This window comes from Schistocerca piceifrons, chromosome 5 (assembly GCF_021461385.2).
Source record: "Schistocerca piceifrons isolate TAMUIC-IGC-003096 chromosome 5, iqSchPice1.1, whole genome shotgun sequence".
Lineage (NCBI taxonomy): Eukaryota > Metazoa > Arthropoda > Insecta > Orthoptera > Acrididae > Schistocerca > Schistocerca piceifrons.
This window is the reverse complement of record NC_060142.1, coordinates 522,793,770-522,808,945: the sequence shown is the minus strand read 5'-3', so window position 1 is coordinate 522,808,945 and position 15,176 is coordinate 522,793,770.

Genomic DNA, 15,176 nt, shown 5'->3' with positions numbered 1-15,176 from the left:
GCTCGACGAATCCCATGCCAACCGGCCGGAGTGGCCGTGCGGTTCTAGGCGCTACAGTTTGGAACCGAGCGACCGCTACGGTCGCAGGTTCGAATCCTGCCTCGGGCATGGATGTGTGTGATGTCCTTAGGTTAGTTAGGTTTAAGTAGTTCTAAGTTCTAGGGGACTGATGACCTAAGATGTTAAGTCCCATAGTGCTCAGAGCCATTTGAATTTGAATAACGGTAATATATTACTTCACATCACCTTATGCGTGGCGTGAATTAGTTTGGTTTAAATTTGGGAGTAGGCCTTACGTTATTATTATTCTTAAAATTACTATTGAAGCCTTTAAATAAAATTGCAAAATAGAGTGGGTACATTTATACAATACTATGTAACATGGTTGCCACGTCACAACGGACAGCCACAGCGATTAAGGCGACCGCTCGCGTAAAGCGGCACAATCCGGGTTCGAGTCCCAGTCCGTCACAAACTATCATTTTCGTCATTCCATTATATATCTGACAGTAGTCCGTACCCGTAACACCGAATACATTTCATGTATTTCATAACGGCTGTAGTTGCCGTATTGCCTGTGCCTTTGTAGGTGCCTGCGTCGTCCTTCTTAAGAACAAGTATCGTTTTCCAGTAAACATTTCCGACAGCATGTGAGGCTGCAGGGCGGCAAGTAACCAGCCAGCTACGTCTTCACTGGCTGCTCGGCGAGAGGTCGTCGCTTGGCGGACACACGGTGCCGGTGCCACCACCTGCGGCGGCGGCCGGCGCTGAGTTATTGGGCGGACGATCTGCGCGCGCGGCCGCGGCCACGGCCCGACACCATTACTTATTCATTCTTTAATCTGCAGCCGATTTATCTTGGCCGGCGCCACAGAGCCGCGCCGGCGGCCGGCGGGCCGGCCTGATGAGCTCCGTGAGCAGCCGCGCAAGGAAAGTTTTTAATCAGCGTGAGAAAAAAAAAGGCGCCGGCCGGCAGTAGTGGCGGCAGAGGGCGGCGGCAGAGGGCGGCGTGGGCGGCGCGCGGGCGGCTGCTGCGCTGCCGGCCGGGCCGCGCGCGGCCGCTGAATACTCTTTGAAACAGCTGCGCGCCGGAGCAGAGCGGCTAATCACTGCGACGGCGGAAACGGGCGTAAAAAAGGAGCGGGCGCTGCGAGGGGCGAGGCAGAGAGGCGAGAGAGAGAGGGAGAGAGAAAGGGTATAGCGCTCGCCGGCATCACGGCCGAGTATAAATAAAACGGAATTAAGAATCCCTTTAGCAGCCGGCCAGCAGCTCGTAATGAGTTCGCCCGCGTCCGTACACCTTGCTCTTGAGCGTGTTGATTCTCTACTTACTCCCCATTTAGAAACGTTCGGCTTGAAAGCGGCGCGTTGAAGCGAACCAGAAGAGAAAGAAGGCCGCTACGACACTCCAAAGCTAAATTCTCAATTAGCTGCACACTTTGAGCTAGACTTCATCTGTTCTTATCAATTATACAGGGCGTAACAGAAATATACGACCAAACTTTCAGGAAGCATTGCTCACGCATATCGGAATAAAATGTATTTTGTGGACATGGGCCCGCAAGCGCTTTATTTCCATGTTAGAGTGTAAGAGGTATGCGCTGCCTGCGATATGTAAGCTATAAGAGAATCTGAGACCAGAGAGCAGTGTTGACTGCAGTACGAACTGTGTAGCAGTAGAAGTAAGTTGTTGCTAGCGAGCAGTCTGGTGTATCGTGTTGGCTGGGCCGGTCGCGGTGCAGCGATGCCGGAGCCTGAGTATTATTGTATAAGGTAAAAAGCAGCCTCGTGCATGTCTAGTAATGTTATGTGAACTCCCATGTAAATCTTTTCAAAATGTCCTAATAATAATCTTTGTCATATAAAGTAATTTCTAACAAGCATTCATTTCAATTTAAAGAATTTAATAATTTCTCCAATCCATGGTCATTCCGATTGTTGCAAAAGAAAAATCAGTTGCTTCCTTTCATAAATAACAAATGTATAGGCCGGCATTGCACAGAGCTGTGCCGGAAAAAGCTATTGTAAGAGCAGATAGTTGCCGACTTTATCTAGGTGAGAATTTTTGCTTTTTATTCAGAATGATCTTACAGGGCCATGACGCAGCACTGCTGTCGTCCAAATTTTACCAGGTTACTGAATTATTTTTTTATTACGTGGTTTAGGAATTTTTCTGTTTCGAGCTTACATTAAATGAGAAAACAATTTTGTGGGTACACAAATGGGAACCAGTTTTGTTCTGAGGTTACACAAAAAATAGAATCATATTATTATTATTATTATTATTATTATTTATTAAATTTCTGTGGGGAGGTTACACTTGGCGACAACCGGCCAGGATCGTATTCTTTGTGAATCTCTGAGAAGTAGTCATATATCTGCTCTTATGTACTTAAATGTAGTTTGCATCTGGCGCAACGCATTTACTAATTGGTCACTCTTTCTTTCACAGATTATCGGCAATTTATTGCTCTTTGTTGTAATTGTGTTTGTTCCATTTCTTTTTTTTTTCTTTTTTTGCTTTGTCGTTGCTTCATTTTTGTGCTTAATTTTGATTTGTGAAAAATGCCGCGAAAAACTGTTAACAGTACATCGCGATGTGCAATGAGTGAGATAGCCGATTCGAATAATTTGATCGATAATACAAGCGACACTCAGTGTCTTAATGATAATCCTCCATTTACAGACAATCAGTGCGTACCGACCACTAGTAATGATTTTAATCCTAATAATCAGCAAACAAATTCAATTATGTCCTCAGTAAATGTAACAATTGATGACGCGGCACGTTCCGATACAATGAACGCTGCTCAGTTTGACACACCCGGTTTGCAAAATTTGCATAGTGAACAGATAAATTTTTCTCACGAAGATGAACAATGTAGTCAAAATACGTCAGATTTATTTGATTCCGAGGTAGCGACCAATAGTGCACATCTGATTAGCAAACCTTTTCAAGAATCAGAGGATGACCAAATGGTTACACAAAATGTGACACATGTGGATACACCATCACACAGCACAGGGAATAGAGTGGGTAATGTTGGCATGGATCAAGTTATGGCATTATTGCTACAAATTAATCAATCGAACAAACAACTTAATGAAAAACAAGACAAGCTTAATGAAAATTTCAAACAGTTGAATGAAAAACAAGACAACCTTAATGAAAATTTCAAACAGTTGAATGAAAAACACGACAACCTAAATGAACAGAACAAACAACTCAGTGAACAGATTGCAGCCGTTGCCGTGCAATGTCATGATACTAAAGAACAATTACATGAGGAAATTAAGGCTTGTGCTAGGAGCAGTAGTGAAGAAATTGGGTCTGTGGCTCAAGAATTAGGTAATACACAAGCAGCCACAACTAAACTACTTAGGGACGAAATTAGTGTAGTCGCTAAACAATGTTCTGAAAACGCAACACAGTTACGCGACGAGTTTAAATTAATGTCGGCAGAACTTTCACGTACGCTGGATGCGAAAGTAGACGCGAAGTTTCAACAACAGAACAACCAAATTGACGAACGTTTTAATCACCACCTACAAAACAGTGAAACACGTTACCGTAAATTTATACAGGAACAGAATAAAGTAAAGCGACAAGTCACGGAAACAATTACTGCACAGAGACAGGAAGATAAGCGTAAATTGTTTACGAAAGCAAACACATACGTAGACAACAATATTGCTACAGTATCAGACGAAATTAATACTATCAAACAGTTGAGCACCGAATTACATGATGAAATCTCTGATCTTAAAACAAAAACAGACACACACATAGTAGACTTTCAGACAGTGACCGACAGACTTGAACAATTAGAACTAATACAGAATCCCGATGCCATCAAAGCAGACGTTAAGAAATTAAACAAAACCACACGTAAAATACAAGAACAAATTAATGCTTGCGATGCTAAAAATGATGATCCGGTAAAGGTACTGACTGAAAAATATGATGAATTGGCCAGTCGTATTGACGTTATCGAAAGTAATAATGACACCAAATCAGACGATACGTCACCAGTTTCGTTTAATCAAACACCCGAATTCCAAAATTTACAGCAGACAATCAGTGAGATAGGTTCGTCCAATAATACATTACGTACAAAATTGTCATCTTTACAGCACGAAGTGACGGAGATGAAAAATATTTCAACCTTTAACTCATCACAGCATACGCCACTTTCCGAACATTTGTCAGACTCACACAGCCAGTATAATTTAAGTAATTTACAGAGAGTACGTGAGTTAGATTCCGAACAGTCACAGACAAACAGATTATCATACAATCCTGAACCTGTTCAGACATACAGAGACGATAATTTTGATTACAAGCACTTTCTATCCGTGAGGAAATTTAAAGTATTTAAAAATGACAGAACACAGATTCACCCCTTGGATTGGATACAACAATTTAGCTTTGCTTTTCCACCAACTTGGCCCGTCACATACAAACTTGAATTTATTTGCAGTTTTTTGGAAGGCGAACCGGCAACTCGTATGAGACCGATCGCGAGACAATGCTATCCGGTAGAAGAATTTCAGGATGCTTTTCTGTCAGCGTATTGGTCGAAGACGACACAGTGCGGAATCAAGGATCAACTAATTAGTTTACCGAATTATGAGAACTCAAATTTTTCCACTGTCACGCAATTTTTTGAACACATGGTCCAACAAAACCAGTACTTAAATGACCCATACAGTGAATCTGCACTTATTCAACAGTGTATTTCTAAATTACCACGATCGTTAAGAGTATCACTTTTAACGGGTCAGCAGAAAGAAAATATTTCGGCATTCAGAGATCTGTTACAGCTTTTGGAAGTTCAGCAATCAGATTATTCCTTCATAAACAAAAATTTTTCATATCATAACCAAGGCCAACCAACATACAGTAATTACGATCAGCCACGCTATTTCAATAGTAAAGGTAATAGACGCTCCAGGAACGACAAACACCAGAACTTTAATAACAGACAAAATTTTAATTATCAGTATCGCCAAAATTATCAGCAACAGGAACCACATTTTGGTAACAATAGACGCTTTTCACCGCAACAGCATCAAAGCCAGCCGGTTAGCATACCTAACCAACAATATAATGTACAAGGTCAACCGAGCTTTAATGTTTCTCCGCCTACAAGTACAGCGACGGCCACACCAAATAGTAACGCACAGCAACAAGGAAACCAGTACGTACAGAAAACACATCATTTCAATTCCTATCGCAAAGCGCCATATAGCAATGACTATCATGACAGACGTAAAAATAATGAGCACAATTTTCAGCGTACGTTTAATAACAGTCGGTCTTACCAGCAACAAAATCATCCGCAACAAAAGATTATCATGAATGAACCAGACAGTAGATATCATCCCGAACGTAATACGTCAGGAAGAAATAACAGAACAGTACAAATAGCTGAAATGCCACAGCATCCTCCCGCGAATAACAGCACGTCAGAAAGAATTTGACTAGATACAGTGCAGAATGAATCTTCCAGCAACGTAAGCAATACTTCAGATAACAGAATCCTGTTCACGAAAATGTTATTACTTTTGACGACATCCGAGACACTCTTTTGCAGGAAAGACCAGTTATTCAAAAAACCATTTCACACCCTGTCATTGAGGTAAAGATTGGATCATCCAAATTTTCAGCAGTAATCGATTCTGGATCACCTATGTCAGTTATAAATGAGGAAACTTTCAACGAATCTAACAAAGAGAATACCTATCCTACGTTACCATTAGGCAAAACTAAAGTAAAAGGAGCAGTGTCTGGTAAAGGAGCAGATGTAAAATTACAGACACATTTATCATTTTGTATTGCAGGTCATACATTTCACTCAAATTTTTGGATTGTTCCCTTATTGACAACAGACCTTATTTTAGGTGCGAATTTTCTGGCACAACACGCCGCAATTATTGACTCTCAAAACTCCTATTTAATGATAAAGGATGAAAATTTACAACTGGCTTTAGAATTTCAGCACTCTTTATCTGCAGAAGAACAAACAATTAATCGTACAGAGGTCATTTCCGCATCACGTAACATAGACTGTCATTCCACATTGATCACAGATACGTACGTACACAACTATAATACTCCAGACGAAGCCGACTATGACGTTATACAGATGATTTCTGATAAAGTTAAACAGAGCAGTGCAAATACAGACGACGAACGCACGCAACTACGCAAAATTCTTTTACAGCAAGCCCCAGTTTTTGACAACATCCCTGGTACTATGCCCGGTTATATGTATGAATTTCAAGTTAAACAGCACGACACGTTTAAAACCAAACATTATCCCATTCCGTATATTCACAGAGAACAAGTTAAGAAAGTATTACAAGCTATGCTTGACCAAGGTATTATTTAACCGGCAGTTAGTCCGTACATAAACCCACTCCATATTGTTAAGAAAAAGGATGGTTCACTTCGTCTCGTACTTGATTCGCGTCACATCAATGACATTATTATTAATGAAACAGATCGCCCTCAAACACTGGAAGAACTTCTACAGAAATTTCATGGTACTGCTATTTATTCCACGTTAGATTTGAATTCGGGATTTTGGCAAATTCAGCTCCATCCGAACTGCAGAAAGTACACGGCTTTTCTCTGTTTTGGTGACTGTTACCAGTTTTGTAAATTACCGTTCGGTTTAACAATTTCTTCAGCAGCATTTATTCGCCGTTTGAATACTATACTTCCGACAGAACTTAAAGACAGAATCACTACGTATGTAGACGACATTCTTATTGCAGGATCTAACTGGTCTGAACACAATCTGATTCTTGAACAACTGTTACGAACTTTTCGTGCACAAGGACTCACAGTTAATCTCAGTAAATCGCACTTTGGGAAAACTTCTATAAAATTTCTTGGATATGTAACTTCAGCAGAAGGCATTGCGCCTGATCCGGAAAAACTTCAAGCTTTACGTGACATTACTGTTTCTACGACGAAGAAACAACTACGCAGCTTTTTGGGATTAATTAAGTTTTTTCGTAAATTTATTCATTACTCTGCTTTAGACACCCCTAGATTATGTCAATTGACGGGTAAAAACAGTATTTGGTCCTGGGTTAGCCAAGCACATTCTGAATTTGTGAATCTGAAAGAAGCTTTGTTGAATGCACCACTTTTATCACATCCAGATCTTACTAGAAATTTTTCCATTGCCACCGACAGTTCCAACACCGCTTTAGGCGTACACATTTTTCAGAAAATTGAAGAAGACGGTAATACAGTAATTAAAAACATCGCCTTTGCGAGTCGCATTCTGTCACCTGCTGAACCCAATTTTTCTGTAACAGAACTTGAAACATTATGTGTTGTATGGGCATTTACGAGATTTCGGCATTTTCTTTATGGAAGACACACTACCGTTTACACAAATCATAGAGCGATACAGTTTTTACTTTCAGCAAAATTTACACTCGAAAGATTAAGCAGATGGAAACTTTATTTACAGGAATTTAATTTTACAACTGTTCACATTCCCGGTACACAAAATATTGTAGCAGACGCACTATCCCGTTCTCTCAGCAACAATCAGCAAGACATCACAACCAACTTCTGCAAAGCAAATTTCAGCGTCATGTATATTCAACAAGTTGCATTTGAAAATTTCATTTCGTCGTCATTACGAGACATAGCACAAGAGCAGAGTAAAGACAACGTATGGAAAGAAATTAAACACCTTTGCAAAGATAGGAATAATGTTACCATTAGAAACCATTACACTGTACGCAATAATATTCTGTTTCGCCGCTCTCACCCTGACAGCAACAATTGTTTATTATGTATTCCTGACGAGCTTGTTAACAAATTAATTTGGTATACTCATTTAAGTTACGCACATTACGGAGCCAGAAAATGTTTTCTTATACTGAGACAGAACTGTTATTTTGCCAACATGGAGAAACGTATTCGACGAGTTTTAGCGTCATGTAAAATTTGCCAGAAAGCTATGTCAGACACGACTTCACGTATTCCTCCATTACATCCCATTGCACCTGTTAGATTGAGACACATGGCCGCTGTAGACATTTTTGGTCCGATTCCCAGAACCAATAGAGGTTTTTGCTACATCTTTGTCGCTGTTGAACTCACTTCAAAATTTGTTACCTTCACTCTGTTACGCAAAGCTACTGCTAAATCTGTTTCGAAAGCATTTGTAAAACATTTTTTATTTCATGTAGGGCATGTATTGAAAGTAATTTCCGACAATGGACCACAATTTCGATCTGCTATATGGACACGTATGTTACGAGCTAGAAACATTTCTCCGATCTATATATCCAGGTATCATGCTTCTTCGAACCCTTGTGAACGACTAATGAAAGAAATTGGTAAACTGTGTAGAATATACTGCTATAAAAAACATATTGATTGAGACACACACGTACTCTCATTCCAGGATGTAATTAATTCCATACCAAATAAATCTACTATGCTAGCTCCGACTGTTATAATGAAAAATGTTGAACCACCTAACAAAATTAAAGAATTAGTATCCTTTCCTACATCTCGTCGACTGCGACACCATGAAATAATTGACATTGCGCTGAACAACATCAAACGTGCCGCAGAGCGTCGGAGAAGACAGCAAATACAGGTTTGTACACGCCATGACTTTCACATTGGACAGAAGATATTAGTACGCACACATTATTTATCCAGCAGAGGAAAGAGTAAATGTAGTAAATTTGAGCTTCTATAGGCAGGTCCATATCGAATTCGCAGCATTCCTCATTCCAATGTAGTACACGTCGAAACTCTGAGAACCAGAAAAAGTAAAGGCAATCACCATGTCTCCAATATTAAACCGTTTATTGAATGAACATACTTTATGATTTATCACACAGTAATGCCATTTCCTGATTTTTATATGACCAATGATGCAATTATATTTATGTGACTGCTTACTGATGATTATCATATTTTTTCTTGGCAAGTGCCCGGCAAGGTAAGGTTAGCAGGTCGCTTTTCTTGTCGTTATATATCAGACCGTGCACATTTTCCATTTTTCATGTATGTATGATTGTTTTCCTGTTTGTTTGTATGCACTATGAAATGTTTAAGATGTAACAAACACCAGTTGACTTTGACATTTTGCCTTATGATATCTCAACATCGTGACTATTCTACTTTTTTTTTTTTTTTTTTTGCTACTGCATTATGAAACTGTGTGTACATTTTTTGCACCTGAACACTGTCCATGTTTTTGACCTAATACGTTTTCTGTCATGCTATGCTGTATGCTTAATTATATCACTAGAAACAAGTTTTTATTTAATGGGTATATGATTTAAATGCAAGACATTAATCATTGTTCATCATTTTCAGAAAGTAATAACGTGTAAAAGAAATAAATTAAACAAACCACAGTGGATTACTATGAAATGGGAATTTCACCTTCGGAATGAACGAAAGAAGATGCAATACCTCATCATGAAGAGTAAATGGATCAGAATTAACAAGCATTAACAGGAATATACTATACACATCGTATGATAGCAGTCTTAACTAATTTTTTTCTTTCAGAATACGAGGCGATTGATGCAGACTGTCAGACAGAACTACACATCTTAGTTTTAGTGATGAAGTATGCTAGAAATAAGAAACTCTATACCATGAATAGTTGTATGAAGTAAATGATGATATGAATAATGAGGTGTCTTTTTTGCAGATGATAATGAATGATGATGAATAGTTATATGAAGAATATGCAAATATGAATAATGAGGTTTTTCTTTGCAGGTGATGATAGTAATGAAGTTACGGTAATATGAATAATGAAGTTTTTCTTTGCAGATGAGAATAATGATGAAGTTTATATATTTACTGTTAGTTAAGAAATGCTATGTAGTTATTTAAGTATTTGTTGCAGTTCGTTTTGACAGTATGTCTTATGTCGCATGGTATAATGACTGAATGTTTTGGAAAGGACAGCTAGAGTACATACATATTGAGTACACGTTTCATTACCTGTTAATTCGAAGTTTACTACTTTTCAGCATAATATGCGATTCTTCTTTCAGCTTAATAATCCATTTTGTATTTTTTCTAGGAGAAGCTATTCATGGAATTAATGTGCTATAAGCAGTTAGTCATTAAACCTGTTTTTTACACATTTGTGTGTGTCATTCATGAATGTGATCACATATACTCTACTTGTTTCATAACCTTGCTACAGCTGACTCATGAAGAATGACGTTACCTATCCTCATTTGCAGCAATAAGTCAAAAGCAAATATTTTCATGCCCCAGCAATTAATTATCGATTCCAACGCAATGCATTGCTAGCACACAAAAAAAGTATTACCAGTCCCAAATAATGCTACCAGTTTAAGAGAGTTCTGAGTAATACTGAATGATGTTTTCTAACCACAGACCTTGAGTAATAGTTATAGTGTGTTGCATTTTAAATATGTCCTATGTCACTTGAATGATGAGTTCTGAGTAACACTGAATGACGTTTTGTAATAATGCATAAATACTATGCCAATAATTTCTGCAAGTAATATTTTTGTTATACTCTATAAATGCTATGCCAATAATTAACTCTCATTTTGAATGATGACTTCTGAATAATACTGAATAATGTTTTATAAAAATATAAAAATGGTTTGTAACTGGCCAATGAGTGGCAATAATTATTTTAAATATGTCGTTTGTCACTTGAATGATGAAAAATGTTTTGTAATATTCAATACTTGCTATACGTTTAGTAACTGGCCAATGAATGCCACTGTTTCTTATATTTTAAATTTGTATTATGTCACCTACATGCTATTATATATGCATACCAGTAGCTTGATGCTACACTCATTAGCTCCTGTTTTGAATGATGACTTCTGATGGTTTGTAACTGGCCAATGAGTGCCAATGATTACTATAACTAGATGAATTATGTAAATGGTATGCCATTAATTTACTCTTGCTTTGAATGATCACTTTTAAATAATGTATAAAAATGGTTTGTAACTGGCCAATGAGTGCCAATATTTACTGTCATCAGATGACTTATGAATAATATTCTGTAATACTCCATACATAGTACAGAAATATTTAGTAACTAGGCAATGAGTGTCAACAATTAGTCAAATCGGTTAATAGACTAGTGAAATTCTCAATGATGTCCTTCACCTTCTGACCTAATTACCAGAAATTACTGCAATATCAGTTTGTCCTGTCTATCCTTATGATCATGGAGCACTATATTTGGTTTCTGCACTAATTCTACGTTGGTGAAAGAGTGTGGTGTTGACACATCATGGTGTCCACCACCTTGAACAATGGAGATGTTATTATGGTTCCACTGTTAGGTGTACCTAATGTGCTACCAAAATGATAACATGGAATATTAATACGACATTTCAGTGTCTTGGCTACACTGAATAATACTTCAGGGAAGAGAACTTCAGATTGTCTCTCTTGGTGTTGTGCTTCTGTAGAAAAATATGGACTTTCAGTGCAGCTAATTGCAAGCTACTGTGCTACAACCATGATGCAGTCCTTCCCTTTCCTATCCTAGTTCTTGTAATGGTAAGAAAAAAAAAACTACAGTGCGTATGCAGTTTATGTCATTTGTTAATATGTTTTGTACTCATTGCGTATACATTTTGTCGTTGCTTGATATGTTATGTACTCAGTGCATGTGCACTCTATTTCATTTCATGTTCTGCACTTATATATATGTATATACTCTGTGACTGTAAACTTAGTTAATTAAGAAAAATTGCGTATACATTTTGTGATTTCTTGATATGTTCTGTACTCAGTGCATGTGCACTCTATTTCGTTTTATGTTCTGTACTTATATATATGTATATACTCTGTGACTGTCAACATAGTTAATTAAGTAGATTTTAGAAAAATTTGTTGCTCATGGCAAGTCCAATTGGCTCACCATCGCTGCCAAATTTTTACCCCCCCCCCCCCCCCCCCACCAGTGGAGGGTTATGTAAGAGGTATGCGCTGCCTGCGATATGTAAGCTATAAGAGAATCTGAGACCAAAGAGCAGTGTTGACTGCAGTACGAACTGTGTAGCAGTAGAAGTAAGTTGTTGCTAGCGAGCAGTCTGGTGTATCGTATTGGCTGGGCCGGTCGCGGTGCAGCGATGCCGGAGCCTGAGTATTATTGTATAAGGTAAAAAGCAGCCTCGCGCATGTCTAGTAATGTTATGTGAACTCCCATGTAAATCTTTTCAAAATGTCCTAATAATAATCTTTGTCATATAAAGTAATTTCTAACAAGCATTCATTTCAATTTAAAGAATTTAATAATTTCTCCAATCCATGATCATTCCGATTGTTGCAAAAGAAAAATCAGTTGCTTCCTTTCATAAATAACAAATGTATAGGCCAGCATTGCACAGAGCTGCGCCGGAAAAAACTATTGTAAGAGCAGATAGTTGCCGACTTTATCTAGGTGAGAATTTTTGCTTTTTATTCAGAATGATCTTACAGGGCCATGACGCAGCACTGCTGTCGTCCAAATTTTACCAGGTTACTGAATTTATTTTTTATTACGAGGTTTAGGAATTTTTCTGTTTCGAGCTTACATTAAATGAAAAAAGAATTTTGTGGGTACATAAATGGGAACCAGTTTTGTTCTGAGGTTACACAAAAAATAGAATCATATTATTGTTATTATTATTATTATTTATTAAATTTCTGTGGGGAGGTTACAAGAGCTCGTTTTCTACGTCTCTTCATAATCACATTAACGTGGGAAACATGCCAAGCTAGTGGATACGGTGCTGAATAAGACTGCGCGCGCTGTGTCTGATTGCCTGCTCTTATTTATTTATTTCGTGTTCCGGTGATCCAAGTTGTAAATATATCACAGGATATCGAAAGTGTAAGTTTCACAAATTTTGTCCATTATAATTATTCGGGCTGTTATGCCGTGGTCGGTTGATGAATTCTGTGTCAGTTCCCAACGTTTCGTCCCCGTCTGCGGAGGACAAGGGGGTCCATAGCTCGATGGAAGGTCCAACACACCCACTGTCTCGCTACTGACTGTCGCTAAATTCCGTGTCCGCGCGCTCCCGCGCCGCGGCGTGACGTCACGTGTTTTTAAAACGTCAGTGCAATTGGCCGCTGTCCGCTGCCGTCGATCGCCGTTGCCATCACCCAGTAGTGGACGGGTGGTACACATCTTCTTCAACACCGGCATTCATATACCGTTTAATTTCACGCCCTCCTCCTTTCGACTGAAATTATTAGGGTGTTTAGCGATTTCCATTGCCTCCCTGTAGAGCCTTTCGTAATATCCGCTTGTGGCCGCTAGTACTTGCGTCTTCTCAAAACGAATATGGTGGTTACCTGGCTGGAAAGCATGCTCCGCAACAGCTGATCGTTCCGTTTCTCCTCTTCTGCAATTGCCCTTGCGCTCTTCCAAACTTTTTGAAACAGTTCTTTTAGTGCTACCCACATAAACATTGTAGAAGAGGAGAAACGGAACGATCAGCTGTTGCGGAACATGCTTTCCAGCCAGGTAACCACCATATTCGTTTTGAGGAGACGCAAGTACTAGCGGCCACAAGCGGATATTACGAAAGGCTCTACAGGGAGGCAATCGAAATCGCTTAACAATCTAATAATTTCAACCGAAAGGAGGAGGGCGTGAAATTAAACGGTATATGGATGCCGGTGTTGAAGAAGATGTGTACCACCCGTCCACTACTGGGTGATGGCAACGGCGATCGACGGCAGCGGACAGTGGCCAATTGCACTGACGTTTTAAAAACACGTGACGTCACGCTGCGGCGCGGGAGCGCGCGGACACGGAATTTAGCGGCAGTCAGTAGCGAGACAGTGGGTGTGTTGGACCTTCCATCGAGATACAGACCCCCTTTGTAGATGTCCTCCGCAGCTGGGACGAAACGTTGGGAATTGACACAGAATTCTTCAAGTGACCACGGCATATCAGCCCGGATAATTATAATGGACATCACATTTCCGGCCGTGAAAGTCTACATTTTAGTATTTCACAAATTTGTTATTGTAAATGCCAACGGCCTTAACGCAGTGGTAACATCGGTTCCTCGCAGATCAGCGAGGTTAAGCGCTGTCGGGATCGTATCGCACTTGAATGGGTGACCGTCTGTGTCTGTCTAGGACTGTTGGCAACCGGGGTACACTCAGCTCTTCTGAGGACAATTGAGGAGCTACTTGATTGAGGAGTAGCGGCTCCGCTCACGTAAACTAACAGTGGCCGGGAGAGCGGTGTGCTGACTACACGCCACTCCGTACCGTCATCCAGTGATACCTATTGGTGGAGTTCGACACGGCGGTCGGCCGGTACCGTTGGGCCTTGCATGGCCTGTTCGGACAGAGATAGGGGTAAATGATGTAAATAGCACTAACCAGTTTCGCATTCAAGTATCTGCTGCTTAGTTTTTATCATGTTCGAACAAGCCTCGGAAGGCCCAATGGAAGCGACCGACCGCCGTGTCATCCTAGGTCGATAGGCGTAGATATGGAGAGTCATGTCGTCAGCACACCGATCTTCCGATCATTGTCAGCGTTTGTGACCTGACCCGCTATTTCTCAGTTAAGTGGCTTCTCAGCAATTGGCTTACGAACAGCACTCAGCAGACCCGGGCAGTCACCCTCCCAAGTGTTAGCCATGCCCGACAGAACGTAACTTCAGTGATATGACAGGAACAGGTGTTACCACTGGGTCACGGCTTTTCTAAGTTCTATTAAAGAAAAATAAATTTTACTGTTAAACAAATATTACAGAAAAAATGAACATCATGGAAACTAAATGTTACAGAAAAATCTAATATAGAAAAATAAATACGTTTACAATAATAGGTAGACAGGATTGCAAATAAAGATCTGGCAATGTATCTGAGACCTACAGGTACGTGAGTACCGTAAGTCGCGGTCCAGGAACTCTTTCATATTAAAATGATCCTTGCAAGAGGAACTGACTTAATTCCTTTGAAGAAAAATACAAGAGTTCATCACCTCCTCAGCACTTAATGTGTGAAGTGAGGGCATAAAAATATTCCAACCATTGAAGTGGATCTCAAGTAAACCGGACAATCATATCGAACCACCAACATTTGTGATTATGGAAATAGTGCCACCCGACATCTGCAGAATGACAACTCAGAAACGGAGAAAAGTAGAC